Source organism: Myotis brandtii, unplaced genomic scaffold (genome assembly GCF_000412655.1).
Source record: "Myotis brandtii unplaced genomic scaffold, ASM41265v1 scaffold398, whole genome shotgun sequence".
NCBI lineage: Eukaryota > Metazoa > Chordata > Mammalia > Chiroptera > Vespertilionidae > Myotis > Myotis brandtii.
In genome coordinates this window covers 1412666-1430262 of record NW_005365280.1, presented here as the reverse complement: position 1 = coordinate 1430262, position 17597 = coordinate 1412666, and the positions used below count along the sequence as shown (strand labels likewise).

Sequence of the window (17597 nt, the reverse complement as noted above, 5' to 3'; positions counted from 1 at the left end):
AGCATATCTGTCTCCATGTTTTCTTTCAGCGAAGCACCTGGAAAAATGAGAGAGTTGTCTAACTCTAACCAGCTTTTTTTGGTGATTGTCAGGGATATAATTCGTGGGAATCTCAAGATATTACATATCATTTTCTGAAGTACTTCGTTGGTGGTTTTAGAATGGCATTCCCTTTTAGATAGCCTGTTTATCATGGAGCAGAAGGAAAGCTGATTGGATGTCACTAAGAATATTTTGTGGAAAGCGGACATATAAAGAATTCCCTTTTTTCCCTATTACCCTTATATTTTTGGTTTGCTGTATTCTGTTGAGTCAAGCTGGCTCTATTCCATCAACTGGATGTTACAACTTTTCAAAAACGATTCAGTGTTAAGCAAGTACTTACTTAACCATTTCAAGGAGGCCAGAGTTAGGAGATGTGCCTGTCCTTGAGCTAGAGACCCTCAGCCAGGGAAACCTTGAACTGTTAATTCCAATGGTATCTGGTACCAACTTGCCTTAGGAGTTGAGTTTCGAACCCTATCTCCACTTATTCTTTCTGTAACTTCGCAGCCATTTCAAGAATTATTTCTTTATTTACTTGTACCAAATATGTTTCTCAAGTTACAGGGAGGGATGGACTCCCAAGAGACAAACATTGCACTAGTTCTTTTTTATTTTTTAACAAGACGGTGTGTTTTTTTAAGTAAAGCTATTAATGACATGTCTCATATTCATGGAAATTCATCAGTATTGTTTTTGCCTACTGTCCCTTACCTTTACTTTAGGTAACCACTGGGATTAAGTATACACAAATCCCTGGAGATTGGAAATAAATTTAGGAGCTAATGTCATTAGTAAATTCTGAACTCTTAGTGAGACAGGAACCCAGTGACACATAATCCACAAGAGGTCCCTCCATGAACTGGGTTTCCATGGGGATGTCGTATACTTGTGCTGTGAGAAGCATGATGGTGTTAGAAGTGGCCATATGAAAGTACAATTTATGTTTGTTTGTTTGATGAGGATTTTTGGCAGAGGATGATTTTTTAGCCTCCTGGTTGCTATGGCAATACAGACTTTACAGTGCTTTGGTGACCTCTGCTAGTGCCAAATAAGTTAGGTAAGATAAAGGCATGGAAAGGTCAAGGAAGCCATGTGTGTCCTAAATATAAATATGTAGATTAAATTTGTATATATCTTTCTCTTCATTCCTGATGGTGCTTGTGTGTGTGTGTGTGTGTGTGTGTGTCTGCCTTTGAGTCCAGGCTGCTTAGAGAAAAATGCTGATTCATAGTGTCATTGTCTTTTGTTTTCCCAGGGGAAATTCTGAGTTTGTTTCTAAGTTGATTTTTCTACAACCCTGAATTTAATCTTTCAAGTTTAATCTTTATTTTTTCCCCCTCTTACAGACACAGGCACTTTGCTTTGTTTATGCTAATAAATGCCAGGCTAGTCTCCAAGAATCAGAAGAAATGCCAGTAATTTTGTATGGCTTTTGTGCATAATCCCCTCCCCGCCCTCCACCGCTGTTTCTTATTACATTGTACTTTTGGGAGTTTATGTTTTTAGGTGTCAGGAGGTGATTTTTAGAAGATCCTAAAATTTTATTGGCAGCATCTAGACTGTGCGGTCTTCACAGATATAAGATATATCTGTGTAGTAGACCCTTGTGGATATTTTCTCATCACAAAAGTAGGACATTCAATTTTGGAGAGGAAAAGGTTTTTCAGATATATTAAATAGATTTTGCTACAGGGAAGTGAGTGGTACTTTCAGTTGAACATTTCTCATGTACCAGCCAGCAGACAGCTTGGCTTCCTGGTTGTAATTACATGCCAATGGCTTAGTAGTTATTATTTTAGAAGTTGAATTCATCATGGATTCCCCAAGCATTCGGAGTAGCACACCCTGATTATTCACTTTCAGATTGTAATTCCATCCAAGGTTTATAGTGTCATCATAGTAACTAGATGGAATTACAGCCCCATCCACATTTTGGAATACTACATTATTTATTGACATACTTTATAGTTAAATACTTTTTTAAATATCCTGGAAGTTCATGAAACTTAGAAACATATAATCCTGACCACATAGAAAGTTTTTATTTGTTGTCTTATTTGATTGACTTCATTTACATCTTTACTTATGTTTTTAAAAAGGGCGTGGAGAGGTTGTATTTAAATATTTTTGTAAGGCTTAAAAAATATTGCCTTAAAATGCTCATAAGGTTTCTTGCTTCTTATTGGTGGAAAAATAAGCTTCTCAGATGACTACAGGAGTGGGCAAAATAAGTTCACAGTTGTTAGTATGGGAAATAATACAATAATTAATAAATAATACAAGAATAGACTCACATATCCACGACTGTAAACCTGCTCTTGCACACCCCTGTGTACTATTTAATCTTTTTTGTTTCTAGCCTACAGTATACTACTGAATGGTTCTAGTGGCCAAGAATCTTTATTTCAGGGAAGTCCACCTACACTAAGTAATTCCTCTTATGGAACATCTCTCTTCAACATAATCCTCATAAACCTGTGTGTCGCATGCCTCTGAGCTGGACTCCCATGAGGTAATTAATTACAAAACTAGAAACATTGGCTCTCTGTTGGGATATTGGATGGATGCCTTTCTTACTGGTTTTAATTGGGACAAGAACAATTAAGGTAATTCACTAATTCATGGTATGTTACCAGATTTTAAATGGCCTGTTTTTCATACCTCTGGGCATCCTACTTCAGAAGAGTATAAGGTGGAAAGTTCAGAAGGAGACATTATCTATTTCAGAACCTGTCATGGTCTTAAAAGTTTAGACTGTGTTATAATATTTTAGGATGATGATATATAATATGTGTAATGAGGTGTTACTGATAATATTATTGCCTGTGTCACCATGCCCTGGATGATATAGTATCAAGAAGCTAAAAGTCAATATATTTTGAGTAATTTTTATTGAATTTGCATTTTTGGGACTTTACATGAATGTATGCAAGATTCTTCAAAAACACAGAAATTTCAATTAAGGAAATTCTGTATTGTGATATTCTTTAAATTATCAGAAATATTTTTAAAAATTTTAAATCACCTTAATCATTTATTATTTATAACTTTTTTCCCTGGAAATATTTCACTTTTAGAAATTTGTAAACAGAACAGAGATAGCAAGTAAACATACTGGTACAGCTAAGGTCAATGCTTTCTTAAAAGAATTATTGGTAAAGAAAATATTTTTACTTTGTTAAATTACATTTTTGTTTAAGGGCTTGCTAACACATGAAGAATGTTTTGGCTTTTAACAGTTGAAAGATTGAACAATGACTGGTTCTTCTGTTTCCTGATTGGTTTTGATGTGAATTCGTACTTTTTTTTATCACCTGTAAATACTTTGTTAGCTATATAAATTAGATTCAGATTAACAAAGTATAACTCCTGGGTACACCTTACCATGAATAAAAAGCAGTATTCTTTTTCTCAGCTTCTAACAGGGAGTGCTGCCGGATTTTATGTGAGAAGCTGACTTTAAAAGTGGTGGTTTTGCGTGTGGTGTGGGTGTTGCAGAGCAATATTGTGCATTCCTTTCAAAATGTGCAAGGTGCCTCTGCGTCTGTGGGTGGGGGAACTACCTGTGGTGCCCTCGCTCATTACTCATTCAGTTGTTCCTCCCCCTAAAGGGAAAACCCAGTGCTCCCGGCCCCACTCATTCTGAATAACGGGGGTGGGGGATGGCGGTGTGGAGGTGCCACTCTCATTTGTCAGAGACTTCGTTTTAGAATTGTTTTACAAAATGCAGTTTTATTGTTTTACTATCAGTCTATATTGCAAGCTGATATATAAACGACAGTAGTGATCAAAATGGAGTACAATGGTGAACAGAAATTACAATGCACTTCTACCTTCAAATGACACAATAGTGAAAGCATTGAAATTCTTTGCCACATTGTAAGTAATCCCTGGAGTAAGAAGTTGAACTCTGTGTGTGTGTGTGTGTGTGTGTTGTTTGTAGAAGTTAACGAATATGTTAATTTATTGACCATTTTGTTGGTTTTACTAAACAAGAATTCATTCAGCCCAGCCAGGATGGCTCAGTGGTTGAGCATCAACCTATGAACCAGGAGGTCATGGTTCAATTCCTGGTCAGAGCACATACCTGGGTTGCAAGGCTGAGTCCCCACTGTGAGGCATGCAGGAGGCAGTGGATCAATGACTCTCTCTCATCATTGATGTTTCTATCTCTCTCTCCCTCTCCCTTCCTCTCTGAAATCAATAAAAATATATTTTTATAAAAAAGAATTCATTCAGTGTGTTTCTGGTTTATATCCCAGGAAGTCTCTATCTCTAGATTATGAAGGTAAATTCATAAGGAATCCTTAATTCTTTCAGAAAACACTCCTAATTTAAGAAAGGTGACATTTGCATATAAGACTCTAAAAAATTATAGGTTTTTATAATAAATTCAAAGCAATTGAATTACATATTCATTAAGAATACATGATCTTTATTAGCAGATACTAAATGATTATGGTTTTACTGAATACTAAACACTTAGGAAGGACAGGTAAAGCATGGCCCAGGTCTGAAACACTGGGAACTGTTAAGTTTTAGGCCTGTCATTGACGGTAGTGTAGCTTTTGGCAAGTAACCTAACTTCTCTGGGCCTCAGGAAAGTGAGGGAGTTGGATTACACCAGTGGTTTTCTAATGTGGCTTCACAAGCCCCTAGAGAGCTCTTGGTCTCCCACCGGCCTCTACTGAATGAGTCAAGGACCTGCGTGGTGGGCAGGTTGAGGTCCAGGGATTCTAGGTTATAATAGCTATGGTTTCAGTTCATGGCACCGCTAAATCAAATCATCTTTACGATTACTTCCAGCTCTTATATTTAATCCCTATAAAAAATAGTCTTTAGTCAGTAGGAAGCACTTCAGTAAGGAACACTTTAATATGGGAAGGGGAGTGTTATGGATTTGACTATCTCTGAAGGCTGCTGCTTACTCGGGTCAGACAAGTCTGAAACCTTTTTCATGGAATAAGGAGGAGAGCAGAGACAGATCCTTTCTCTGTATCATCTCCCTGGGGAAGAAACTAGGAGATAAGAGGGAAAAAATAATTCCTGGATTTGAGGATGACTTCTAGATGTCCTTGTGCCTTCAGCTATCAACCGTGAACTGGATTTGTCATCCCGGTGGTCTGTGTTGGAGTAACAGGCAAATGATGACAAAAGTGGCCGTTTTCTGTCATCATGCCAGACCAAGGAGGGGCCAGGAGGCATGTGGCATGAACCATGCCCCTGCCAGAGGTGCCCACAGCTCCTTGGCATCCAGATGCACAACCCTCTGCCCTTGCAGCCCTGGCACCAATGATATCTCAGGGGAAGGGGGACTGAGACCCAGGGAAGAAGAGGAAAGCCCAGGGTCCCACATGGTAAGGTCCATAGTGGTGGCAGAACAGTTTGCCCAGACGAAAACTCTCTTGCAGTAGATGCCAAGCATGTTTGTACTAGAATGGTGTTCAGAATTCAAACAGAACACTGTCTGTTTTTAAGGACTCTTGTGAAAAGTTTATTTGTCCCAAGCCCAAATCCAAGAGTCTATTGGTCATAAATACTCTTAGGTAGTCCCTAACCACTTGAATATAATCTCCAAAATATAGAAGACAAAGGACTCAGGTCTTCAGCTCTCTAATGAGGAGTGAGAAATTTTTCTTCTGAGCAACTCTGCCTTATGAATATTAAGGAGGGATCCATGTCAAAAGTTCCTGCAGGAGAGCTAACAGAGGTGGAAAGTTGAAATCACCTTAAAGGCACTGAAGCTGAGAAACTGCCCTCTTTATCCTAACAGCCACAATTAGTGTTGGAAGGCTGTCAGTGGAGACAAGCCGGGCTGGTAATTCAGAAAGCAGCTGTGTTGGATGCCTCCAGTGTGCCGGCCCATTGGGCACCGTGTCTCTCCCACACCATGTCCCAATCCAAGGTGAGGAAAGCTGCATCTGGCTTGGAACTAGACTGACATAGGGACATCTGGATTTGCACTCTGAACACACTGGAAGTAGTTGGTTGCATTATAAATGGAGTTCTCTTTGGTAAATAATATTTTTTTTCTGAAAAGCCATATGGAAGAAAGTAAAGGATGCCCTTTCTCTAGTGTTTTGGAAAGCTGGATCTCATCAACTTTCTGGTTGGTTTTGGCTGTCAAGGCTCCTTCTGACAGAGTCACTATGAGCCAGGTTTCTGAGGTTCCTCCTGACCCATGTTGGCAGCTTCTTAAAAATAACTGTCATTCCAAGTTCAGCTAAAATATATAACTCAACAAATAAATACATATAAAGTATATGATTAGAAGTAGGAAAGTGAGGATTAACAGGCCAGAGAGTAACAGTCTTGCCATAAAAAACACTATAAAACACTCCTAGGGAGGTTCTTGCTTATGTTATTACTTGTACAGTGAATGTAGACACTTTGACCCAATTCTCATGGTCCATCATTTCCCATTTCTCTGCTGGGATGGAGCTGATCCCTTGCAAATTTTCTTAAAAAAAAAAACTAACACAAAACAAAACTTCATTCATATTTGTCATTGGTTTATCCCAGGCAGTGAGTAGAAATCGGTTCAGTGTCCTGATAAAACGAAATTAAATGTTCCTTTCACATGTGCCTTTCTTCTATAAATATGCTCTATTAGTTGGAATGGGAAATCCTCAAATATATAATCACATACGTTTTTGCTGATCTTGAAAATGAAATATGAGAACAAATAACTGAAAGGAGAAGGGCAATTCTTCACATCGGACCCAGTATTCACTCTATTGAGATACAGATGTTGACAGATGTGTGGGGCGCTCCGAAGGAGAACAAGTTGCTCACCGAGAATGAGTTCAAGATTCCGTTCTTGTGCTTTATGTTGGATTGCTGCATTGTCTCAAGTCTCTTATGGACATTACTGTATGGGGAAAAGATGACATTGAAAAGTGTATTATAGGGTAGCTTTAATTTTTAGGGTTTTACTATACTCCGAAGAGTAGACATTGCTAATTTCATTGTGTATCTTTTTTTCACCCCAACTACTATTATCTGCCATGCATATATTTCGTTTGGCATGTAAGCACATGGTTCCTAAAATTGCTGACAAATAATCTCCATTACACATTTTGCTGGCACTGTGGTCTCACTGTAAATGCTCTCTGTATGTTCCTGGGAAGTTGCATAATTGCAGTTGCTCTAGTTAACTGTGCAATATGCTCAGTGGCTAATGGCCTAATCAGGACTTGAAAAATGTATAAACAGTTCAACAGAAGCAATTGATTCACTGAACGCTTTTCACCCAGACAAGGGTGACCTAATGGGAATTAAAAAGACGGAGGTGTGCAGCAGTGTCTTTGATGCATTGATGTTAGCGCGTTCCCACAATTCCCATGCATTATTGCTCATTGATGGCGGATCCATTTCCATATGCATGAGCCTGGAGTGCCAAATGGTCATCCTAATTGGCTCTGACTTGGTATTCTTTAATGTGGATGTTACACATGTAACAACTTTTTACTCTCCTCTAACTGCATCTGACTGCCAGCTTTGGAGAGGCAGCCTGTCTCACATGTCCCCTGTGGCATCACCCTCGCCCTGGTTGCTTAGGATAGAATTACAGTGGAGACTGTGCAAGCAGGAATGCAGGGCTTACCTCTGTGCATTGTTGATTGACACACATTCTTGCTTCTGTGTCCTCAGGGACACCTCTTCTTCCAAAATGTCCAGCTGAGATGCACAGGGTTAGAGATTTTCAACAGGGACTAAGTAGCCCCTCAAAAATCCAGGTGTCTACTTGGAGCAGGAGTAGTAATAACAATTGTCATTGTCATGTCTGCTTTCCATCGGAATTTATTAGGTAGCTCCTAAATTCCACATCTCTTCCCCCATTCAACTTTATAAAAGTACTAGAGGCCTGGTGCATGAAATCCGTGCACTGGGGGGGGGAGTCTCTCAGCCCAGCCTGCCCCCTCTCACAGTCCAGGAGCCCTCAGGTGATGTCCTACTGACAGCTTAGGCCCGCTCCCCAAAGTCTGGCCACAGAGGCTCGGAGCAGGTGCCCCGTGTGTGTGTGTGTGTGTGTGTGTGTGTGTGTGTGTGTGTGTGTGCTGGGGCCTGCCCCCAGCTGCGCTGTGGAAGCTCGGAGCAGGCGCCCCTCTGTGTTAATCTCTCAGGCTCCGGGCCCCGCCTGGCCCCTCCTCCTGAGCTGGTCGTGACAGTTACGGAGTTCTGACCTCATTTGCAATTACTTCTTTATATATATAGATGTTTTTATTGAATTTTAAAGAGAGAGGGAGAGGAAGAAGGAGAGGGAAAGGGAGAGGGAAGGGAGAGAGAGAGAGAGAGAGGCGAGAGAAACATCTATACAGAGAGAGAGAGAGAGAGAGAGAGAGAGAGAGAGGCGCGAGAGAAACATCTATACGTTGCCTCCCACATTCAGCCTTATCCTGGATTGTACCCGCAATGTGGGCATGTGTCCTGATCGGGAACCGAACTGGAGACCTTCTGAGGCATGGGACGACGCTCAACAAACTGAGCCACACTGGCCAGGGCTCAGCTTTTGCTCATATAACCTTTTGTCTGCTAGCTTGACCACTAATTTAATTTTTAAAATTTTCATGACATCATTCAATCTCTAGAAGCTAGAGTCTCATTGATGTAATACTTCAAACTATTCCTGAAGAAATAATTAATGATGGAATACTGAGTTTTGTAAAATAATAAAATGGATTGTTTCTTTAGGCACATGCTGGTTTGTTCATAAAGGGGAAAAAGGAAAGGGTCCTTGCTTGCCCTGTTTTCTAACTTTTTTAAGGATTTTATGGCTGACATGTTCCTCATGTATAACAGTGAATAACACCCATCAATGCTACTTGTTTCACTTTAGATTTTAAGCTGGGGCATAAGACAGTAACCACTTTTCCATGCCTTCTGGGACCCCTTTGTCCCTTTTTCTCTCTTGGTGACACTCCATTCCTATACCTGTGTTGGAACTGCCCTGGCCCCTCTTTTCTTGAAGAATCTGATGCAGTTTGTATCTTAATTTGTTAGTCCTTCCAGAGGAGTGTATGTTTTAGATAAAGAAGCTGGAAAGTATAGTGGAACATTGTGGATTAGGGTTCACATTAAAAGGAAATGGAGTTGAAGGGGATGTGGAGAGCTGAGGCGCCTTCCTGGGGGTCCTGAAACAGTAGGTGTTCAGGTCATCACCTTATTACAAAGCTGCCTGCAGCTCTGCACCTTGGCCCTCCTCACAGGCCAGGTATCCAGGTGCTCTCACCAGAAAAGCCAGGTACAGAGAGGGAAGCAGAGCAGCATCTTCCCATAATTATTTAAAATTTATGCATTTTATGGGAGCTCATGGCAAAATACTCCAAAACAGTGGAACCCAAGAAAAAAAGAGGCATATTGGTATTGATTTGATTATGTGCTTTAATTTTTAAAGTATTAGCCAGATTGAATGTTTTTAAAGCATTGATTTATGTATTTATTTATTTATTATTAATTTGAGAGAGAGAGAGAGAGAGAGAGAGAGAGAGAGAGGAAAGGAGAAGGAGAGAAAAACATCAATTAGCCTACTAGGTAAGTTAAAAATCCTTGCTCCATTTCATTTTTTAAATTTCATTTATTGATTTGAGAGAGAGAGGAAGAGAGAGAAATACTGTTTTGTTTTTCCATTTATTTATGCATTCATTGGTTGATTCTTATATGTGTCCTGACTGGGGATTGAACCTGCAACCTTGGCATATGGGAACAACACTCTAACCCACTGAGCTACCAGGCCAGGGCATAAAGCAGTTATGTTTGAAGCGACTCTTAATTCCACTACATTAGGAACTCAAGATGTGAACCACAATTCCTTTAACTACAACAACAATAAACTTATTAATATGCATTAAAGTTAAAGCAGCTTAATATTACAACAGAATGAAGTAAAACCTGCTGGAAAGCACTACTGCTTCAACTAATTCCTCTGCTTATTTTTATTTTTAAAAAAGATTTATTTTTATTGATTTCAGAGATGAAAGGAGAGGGAGAGAGATAGAAACATTAGTAAGAGAGAAACATTGATCAGCTGCCTCCTACATGCCCCCATTGGGGATCAAGCCCACAACTGGGGTATGTGCCCTGACCAGGAATCCAACCATGACCTCCGGGTTCATAGGTTGACATTCAACCACTGAGCCATGCTGGCCGGGCTAATTCCTCCATTTAATTCCAGGGATATAATACTTGTAAGAGAGGAATGATTTGAATGTTCAGACATTTGTGTGCAGACCTGCAGTGAGTTCTTCCTGTAGTCTAACTCAGTAGCTTCCAGACTTCAGTGTACATCAAGCATGTCAAACTGAAAGGCTAACACAGGCCAAATAAACAAGGTTTAAGTTTACGTGGGCTGCAAAAAAACACAAAAGCTTCCATTTTCATAGAAACATGGGTTTATCTCAGTAGAGACATGCTGAATACAAAGGGCTGAAAAAAATGAGTAATCATTAACATAAAATAATGAACATTTTAATAAAAATTAATATTTTTTCTTGAACATTAACTCTCCAGACACTGAATAACTGCACCAATTAAAAAGCGTAATGCAAATAAGCCTATTTTTCTTGTTCTCTGAAAGCAAAATATTTTTTGTTGCGCACAAACAAGTCAGCAGTCCAAGACTAATGACGTGGCAATTGGCAGCTAAAATATTCGCTGTTAGTATTAGTGGAGAGAAATGGTGCGCCTGCGTGTAAGGCATGTAAGGGAAATGAGTGCAACATGATTATAGTAATCAGTCATTAGCAAATGTTGTAGTTCGTTGTTAATAATTATGTATAACAGGATATTGTAAAAATTAAGATACAAAATTTTTATATTGGCTGGGCTGCAAAAATATTCTTTGTGGGCCACATGGGGCCCATGGGCCACGAGTTTGACATGCTTGATGTACATGAAATTGCTGTAAAGAGTTGTATACACAAAATCATGTTTGCAGTGTCTTATGGAAAGTTAAGGGATTTTCAAAGTTAATTTGGATTATATATCACTTTTTCTGAAGATTTGAATTTAACCTCCCACATAAAAACTATTATGTTTTCTTCCTCTCCTCCTTTTATGGACCTCCATACCTCCCTCCTTACTTCCATACATTCTACCTTTCTTCCTTTTCTTTCCTTCTTCTTTCCTTTCCTTTTGATAGATTAATTTCCACTGATTTTTGTGTGAAATTAAAATAGTGGTCTCTACTTATATTCAAATCAGAAAATCACTAGCATGGTGAATATTCAGATTTTCTTAGAAAAAAAAACACAAAGAAGAAAACTGTTTCATAAAAGTCTATCTGAACTCCCCAGCCTGTGCTCCTATTCAACTTTCTTTCTTCGGACCCAGTTTTAGCTGGAACAGTGTACCAGCCAAAGGACAGCCAGGTTCTCTGTGCAGCAAAGCAATTGAAACCATCTGTAGATAAGAAAATAACATTTGGGCTTAAGGGCCCCCTTTTGATATAAGAATGAAAATGATTATGATTGATAGAGTACATAGCATTTTTAGTAAGCTTTTGAAAATAAGATTTACCCAAATAACTGAAGATACTCAGTAGTTGATTAAAACTTATAAACATGTACTTTTTGTCAAATCAAAAGAAATTCAACTGGATACCCAAGAAGTCAGCTTATACAGAAGAATGTCAGTGAAAATCCTAAAAGTAATTTAAGTGTTGGCATTGTATATATTTCTGCTATAGAAGAATAATTTAACCTGCATTTTTGCCAGGTGATATCAACCCCTCACCTTTCTTCCTACCATTTCTAACTGGCACAATTAAAATAATTCAGTCTAATAAAGAAGCTTTTTAAAATGTTTGCCATTGTTAAAATTAAGTGCCGAATTAAAGATATATCCAAAGTTATTGCCAGAATTTAGAAACAAACAAACAGCATTTGGCTCAAGCAGCAGGTCTTCTTAGGCCAATAGCCACGGATAAAAGTTGCAAGAAAAAAAAAAAAGTCAGTTAAGTTCACATGCACTGCTTTCAGACAATCACTGAATTTTTTTAAAATTTCACAATTTTAAAGTATATTGTAAGTACAGAAAATAGGGTGTGCTGATTGATGAAAACAATGAATTAAGACTAGTAAAATAAAATTTAAACAGTTATATCTGAATTTCATCAGTTGCCTTTTGCTTGCATTCAGTATTAGTCATCTGGTGAAAAAAATAGGTGAACATATAACTGCATAAAAACGAATTAACTGCTTTGAAAGGACAAATGTTCATGTCCAATTTACCTGAAGAGTAACCCTCAACAAAATACTACATGAACATGTCAACTTTTACTGGTGTGAGTGAAACCGGATACAAATAAAATGGGTAAAATAAACAGAATTTGGAGAAAAATCCTAGTACACAGATTTTTCTAGCTCTTTGTGGAAAAGCTACTAGAAACTACTTCCGAAGTAATGACAAGATTATGGAGAGGAAATAAGTCAAGGGCTGAAAAATAATTTCATCTAAGGATTACGGATCAAACATGATAGCATAGTTGACTTTTAAAAACAACATGGCCAAGCTTTCTGTGCCTCCCTGTTCTCTTATCTAAGAGGGATTTTCAAAGAGCACTCATTCTGGGGAGGGGAGTTTAAAAATAGAAGGTTTCCTTCCCCCGGTGCACACATAATTAATACCTGCGTTCCAACTTGGAGCCCTCTGCCTGCTGAGTTCTTGCTTGTCACCTCCCAGCACTCACCTTCATTCCTCTAGGTTCACATGAACCTCATTGTTTGTTTACATGTTTGTCTCCCAGATTAGGGTTGGAAAGCTTCTTTAAGGACAAGGACAATCTCTTGGTCCTCTTTCCATCTTCCATGGTGCTTCGCTTACTGTGACCAGACATTATTCATTGATCTTTTCAAATTGTTAGCTAGTAAGTGAAAATAAACTAAGCCAGCAAAATGAGATAAAAAGCTCAGATCTGATATGTTACAAAATATTGTAGAGGGTAAGTGAACACAGGAGAAAATGAGCATGCGATTCCAGATCTCGTAATAGAATAGAAGAAAAGCAATTCTTGATTCTGGTGTGAAACTTTTCTTTGTCAGCTGAATACTCCAGAGTAAAGGCCAATTTTGTAGTTAAATCTGTTATGGAGATGTTTCCAGCCCAAAAGAACCACACTGAAATCCTCTGGTCACCACGAGCAAGCCACAACAAAAAATTCAATTTGTGAGTTGGGCATCATGGTAGGAACCCAACTTTATATATTTTTTAAGAGAAAAAAAAAATCCATTCTGCCACTGTACTGCTTTCCTCTTTTATAGACCAGCCACACTCTGCCATTGTCTGTTTATTATCCCACCACTAGATGGAGAGTGCAAGGACCACGCTTTATTCATGTATATCCTTAGGACCTGGCACAAAGGAGTCATTCAGCAAATGTTGAATGAAGAAATAAGATTTCAGTCTCCCTAATAGCTGAAAGGATGTATAATACTGGTGCTAAGACCAAGAGTTGGTTTCATATGCTTGTAATTGTAGGTTTGAAAATAAGGAGCTACTTTATACATTATTTTTATATAAGCGTGTTGAGTACCTGAGTAACTTTCAAAGTAAAAAGTTACAGTTATGGGATATTCAATCTGGCAGAGACTTAAAATCCGTAGTAACTCAATCCACTTAAGAGCATTCCCCTGCTCTTCTCAGTTAGTCATATAAAAGGGGTGAGTGTGGGTTGGGAAATAATCCTTTATAAATCTTAGTTTATATGTATTTTCATCAAGTTGCAGACTCACCCACCCTTGCTATTTTACTGCTCTGGAGGTGTGAGTACTAGCCTGAGGAGGGTAGCCCAGTTGGAGACACAGGCTCCATGCTGTTTCCTGTCTTGATGTTTTCCTTCATAATGCAACACTTCCGAATTTAGTATTTTTGCATATTGGGGTCCATGCATAATGATGTCCAAGTTTCTTTTCTCCCCACCCTGTCGTCTTCTTCCCTGCCAGTGCCCTGTACCCCAATTTAAAATAGCATTATAAACTTTTGAACAATAATAGATACAGAGGCAGAGCTGCCTCAAACAGATTGCCAAACTGCAGCAGGAAGGCCGGGGAGGGTTGGGGGGCAGGAAGGAGGGGGGTAAGAGATCAACCAAAGGACTTGTATGCATGCATATAAGCATAACCAATGGACATAAGACACTGGGGTGTAGGGGAGGCCAGGGGATTGTCAAGGGCGGGGGAAAAAAGACACATATGTAATACCCTTTGTAATACTTTAAGCAATAAAAATATATAAAAATTAAAATAAATAAAATAGCATTATAAGGTTTTTCTCCGCCTCCCCCTGAAAACTCTTTTCCTGCCCCTTCCTTCCTCATGTGTGCTACTTGTCGTGAATGCTTGAATTTCAAATCTTCAGAACAAGTTGAAAATGTGTAACATCTTCCCAGAAGGTAAAAGAGAAAATGTGTGTCTGTGGTTGTCAGCGCTGAATACCATGAGGCCAGCATCGTTACAACTCCCTCCCCCTGGAAGTAGTTGTAAAATATCTGAAAGGAGGACAGGGAGTGGAATCCATAGTGAGTGTGGTGCACCTTGGCCCTCAGGTCTCCAGTTATGGGTGTGATGTTCTTTTCAGACTTTGTGAGGATGTTGTGCACTTGGAGAAAGGCCTCTGAGAAAAAATGTAAACTTCGAAAGTCTTAGTATTAATTAATATGGTAGTAGTTGATGGAGGATTAATCTATAAAGGTTGCAATTCAGCTAACCTGTTAAAAAGCCATGGGTTACTTCTAGTTACCAGGGATGTGAATGCTAACATTCCTGGGAGAACGTTCTATAAAGCCACTGCTTTCTGTAACTCAGCTGCCTTCATCTAGACTTCACCGGGCTCGGTTTGGCTGTAGCTTTTCATAGACGAGTTGTGACCCTATGAATGTCACAACCAGTTTTGGAAGTTGTAGTTTTAAGATTTCAGTAAAGCCCTAGCTGGTTTTGGAAGCTGTAGTTTTTTTTTGTGTGTGTTTTTTTTTAATATATTTCATTGATCCTCTACAGAGAGGAAGGGAGAGGGACAGAGAGTTAGAAACATTGATGAGAGAGAAACATCAATCAGCTGCCTCCTGCACACGCCCCACTGGGAATGCACCCGCAACCAAGGCACATGCCCCCGACCGGAATCGAACCCGGGACCCCCCAGTCCGCAGACTGACGCTCTATCCACTGAGCCAAACCGGCCAGGGCTGGAAGCTGTAGTTTTAAGATTTCAGTAAAGCCTACTGAGCAGTGGTTAGAGCATTGGACCTCCAACTGAAGGACCATGGATTTGATTCAGGTCAAGGGCAGGTACCTTGTTTGCAGGCTGGATCCCCAGTGTTAGTCGGGGCAAGTGCGGGAGGCAACCAATAGATGGGTCTCCCTCACATCGATGTTTATCTTTCTTTCTCTCTTCCCCTCCCTTCCACTCTCTCTAAAAAATCAATACCTTTGGGTGAAGATTAACAACAACAACAAAAAAAAGATTTCAGTAAAAATAGGAGCTATGTTAGCATTTGCTGTTTTGTTATTTTGCGATCAAAATGCAAAGTCTGAGCAGAATTAAGAGCTACATAAAACAGGATCCTTTAGCGTCATTGTTAAAGTCATTTTTTAAAAAAGATAACTTGTTGAGGAAATGATTTCTTCTTCCAGAACACTGGCTTTGTCCCCATACCTATGCCAAAACATCTGTTCTGTTATCAGAGTCAGGCTTTCAGTCAGCCATCTGCAAATTTGGTCTTCACTGTGTTACACCTGATTGAAAGGATTTTTATTAATGATGTCTAGGTAATAAGGATGCAGAGAGCTTTAGAAAGTTCCTGATCACAGTCAAATAGTGAGCTTTGGCCTAGTTAGCCTCCTTCACAGCAGCAGACTGGATTGTGAGCTCATTGGCAGGGGTGGGTTGTGGGTCATTGTGGAGAGGCCATGTTTCCGTTGCCTGTGGCTGGGAATAAGTGTAGCAGGGCCATTAAAAAAAACCTGTGGTTGAGTTTTGACTTAGAGCTGTTTTAAAATGCCAAACAGACTGAATTCATAGGCAACTAGTTTGAATGAGACCAGATGCATACACGGGTGCGAGACTTCCTCTATGGGAGGAACTTGTGGGGGAGCAGCAGATTGCTAGGTAAACCGACATATGCCTTGGGCCGTGGATCTCAGAGTGGCCTGGGCCACTTTGCCCCCCGCAGAGGATATTTGGGAATGCCTGGAGACATCGTTGGTTGTCACAACCGGGAGAGGGACTTAGTGCTACTGGCATATAATGGGTAGAACCAGGGATGCGCTACGTGTCCTACAATGCACAGAACAGTCCCCACCACGAAAGAATTGTATGGTCCAAAATGTCAGTAGTGCTAGAGTTGAGAAACCTTGACTCAGACCCACTGTTTTTGTGGTTTTCAGTGATAAACTAGTGTGTCTTGGTGGAAGGTGAGAAAGTAAGCTGCAGGTCTGAGTGGGAAGAGCAGAATAAGGACAGCGATAGATAAAAGAAGTGTCTGCGTTGTTTGAAAATTAACTATTTGGGCCATGTCCCATTTCTATCCAAACGAATATTTGGGATTCTGTCTTTATGTGTTTGGGAAGACTAAAAAGTATGTGGGCCATGGCCTTCTTGTTAAAGGTGATCTGAGTATTTATTTCTTTCATAGAACCTGTATTAGCTTCTTATTGCTGCTATAACAAATTACTACAAACCTGGTGGCTTAAAACAACTCACATTTATTATCTTACCGTTCTGTAGGCCAGAAATTAAACACAGGTCTCACCATGCTGAAATCAGGGTGTCAACAGGGCTGTATTCCTTATAGGGACTTCAGGGGAAAATCCGTATCATTGTCTTGTCCAGTTCCTAGAGGCCACCTGTACTCCTTGGCTTGTGGCCATCTTCATAGCCAGCAACGTTGCATTTCCCTGTACCTTCCTCCCATGATTACATCTCCCCTTGACTCTGTTCTGTTGTCTCCTTTCACTGTTGAGGACCCTTTGGTTATATTGGCTTATCTGTGCTCTCTTCCCATCTAAAGATTCTTAATTTAATCACATCTGTAAAATCCTTTTTTCTATGGAAAGTAACAGTCACAAGTTATGGGCATTAGGATGTAGGCATCTTTGGGGTGGAGGGTGATTCTGCCTACTGTGGAACCCAGAGCATTTGCCAGCAGCATGTTTCACTGATTTGAGCTAGGTAGTATAGAAAAAGAAGGGTTGTAAAAATGGTTTGAAATAATCCTGTTTTCAGTGATGCAATTTCAATGTTTTAGAAGCAATTTTTATTTTAGGTGATGTCATGTGGCACCAAAAACATTTGTAGGATGTTGAAGGTAATCGTTAAAACTGACAAAGACATATTCCAATAAGAGAAGACAAGGGGGAGGAAAATATAGACAAGGGGCTCAAAAACTTGAACATTCAATTAGTATTCACTTGGGGGGAGGGGGAAGCTTGTTGAAAATTCAGATTCCTGAGCCCTAAGAGCCTAAGTAGGGTGAGGCCCTGGGGTTTCATTTTTGATGAGCAATCTCCTGTGATGTATTTAACATAAAAGGTTCTTGGATCACACTTTGAGAAATAAAA

At 39.6% G+C, this 17597-nt stretch overlaps 1 protein-coding gene across 11 annotated transcripts in view; it reads left to right on the top strand.

Moving 5' to 3' along the window:
- Nucleotides 1–17597, top strand: part of ATXN1 (ataxin 1) — a 440907-nt gene that overhangs the window by 94045 nt on the left and 329265 nt on the right. The window contains exon 1 of one of the 11 annotated variants that reach the window (XM_005873032.2): nt 2537–2557. The exons of the other annotated variants lie outside the window; for them this stretch is intronic. The gene's annotated coding sequence lies outside the window, so the exon portion shown is untranslated. Of the gene's footprint in view, nt 1–2536; nt 2558–17597 lie in introns of those variants that run through there. 11 annotated transcript variants of the gene reach the window in all.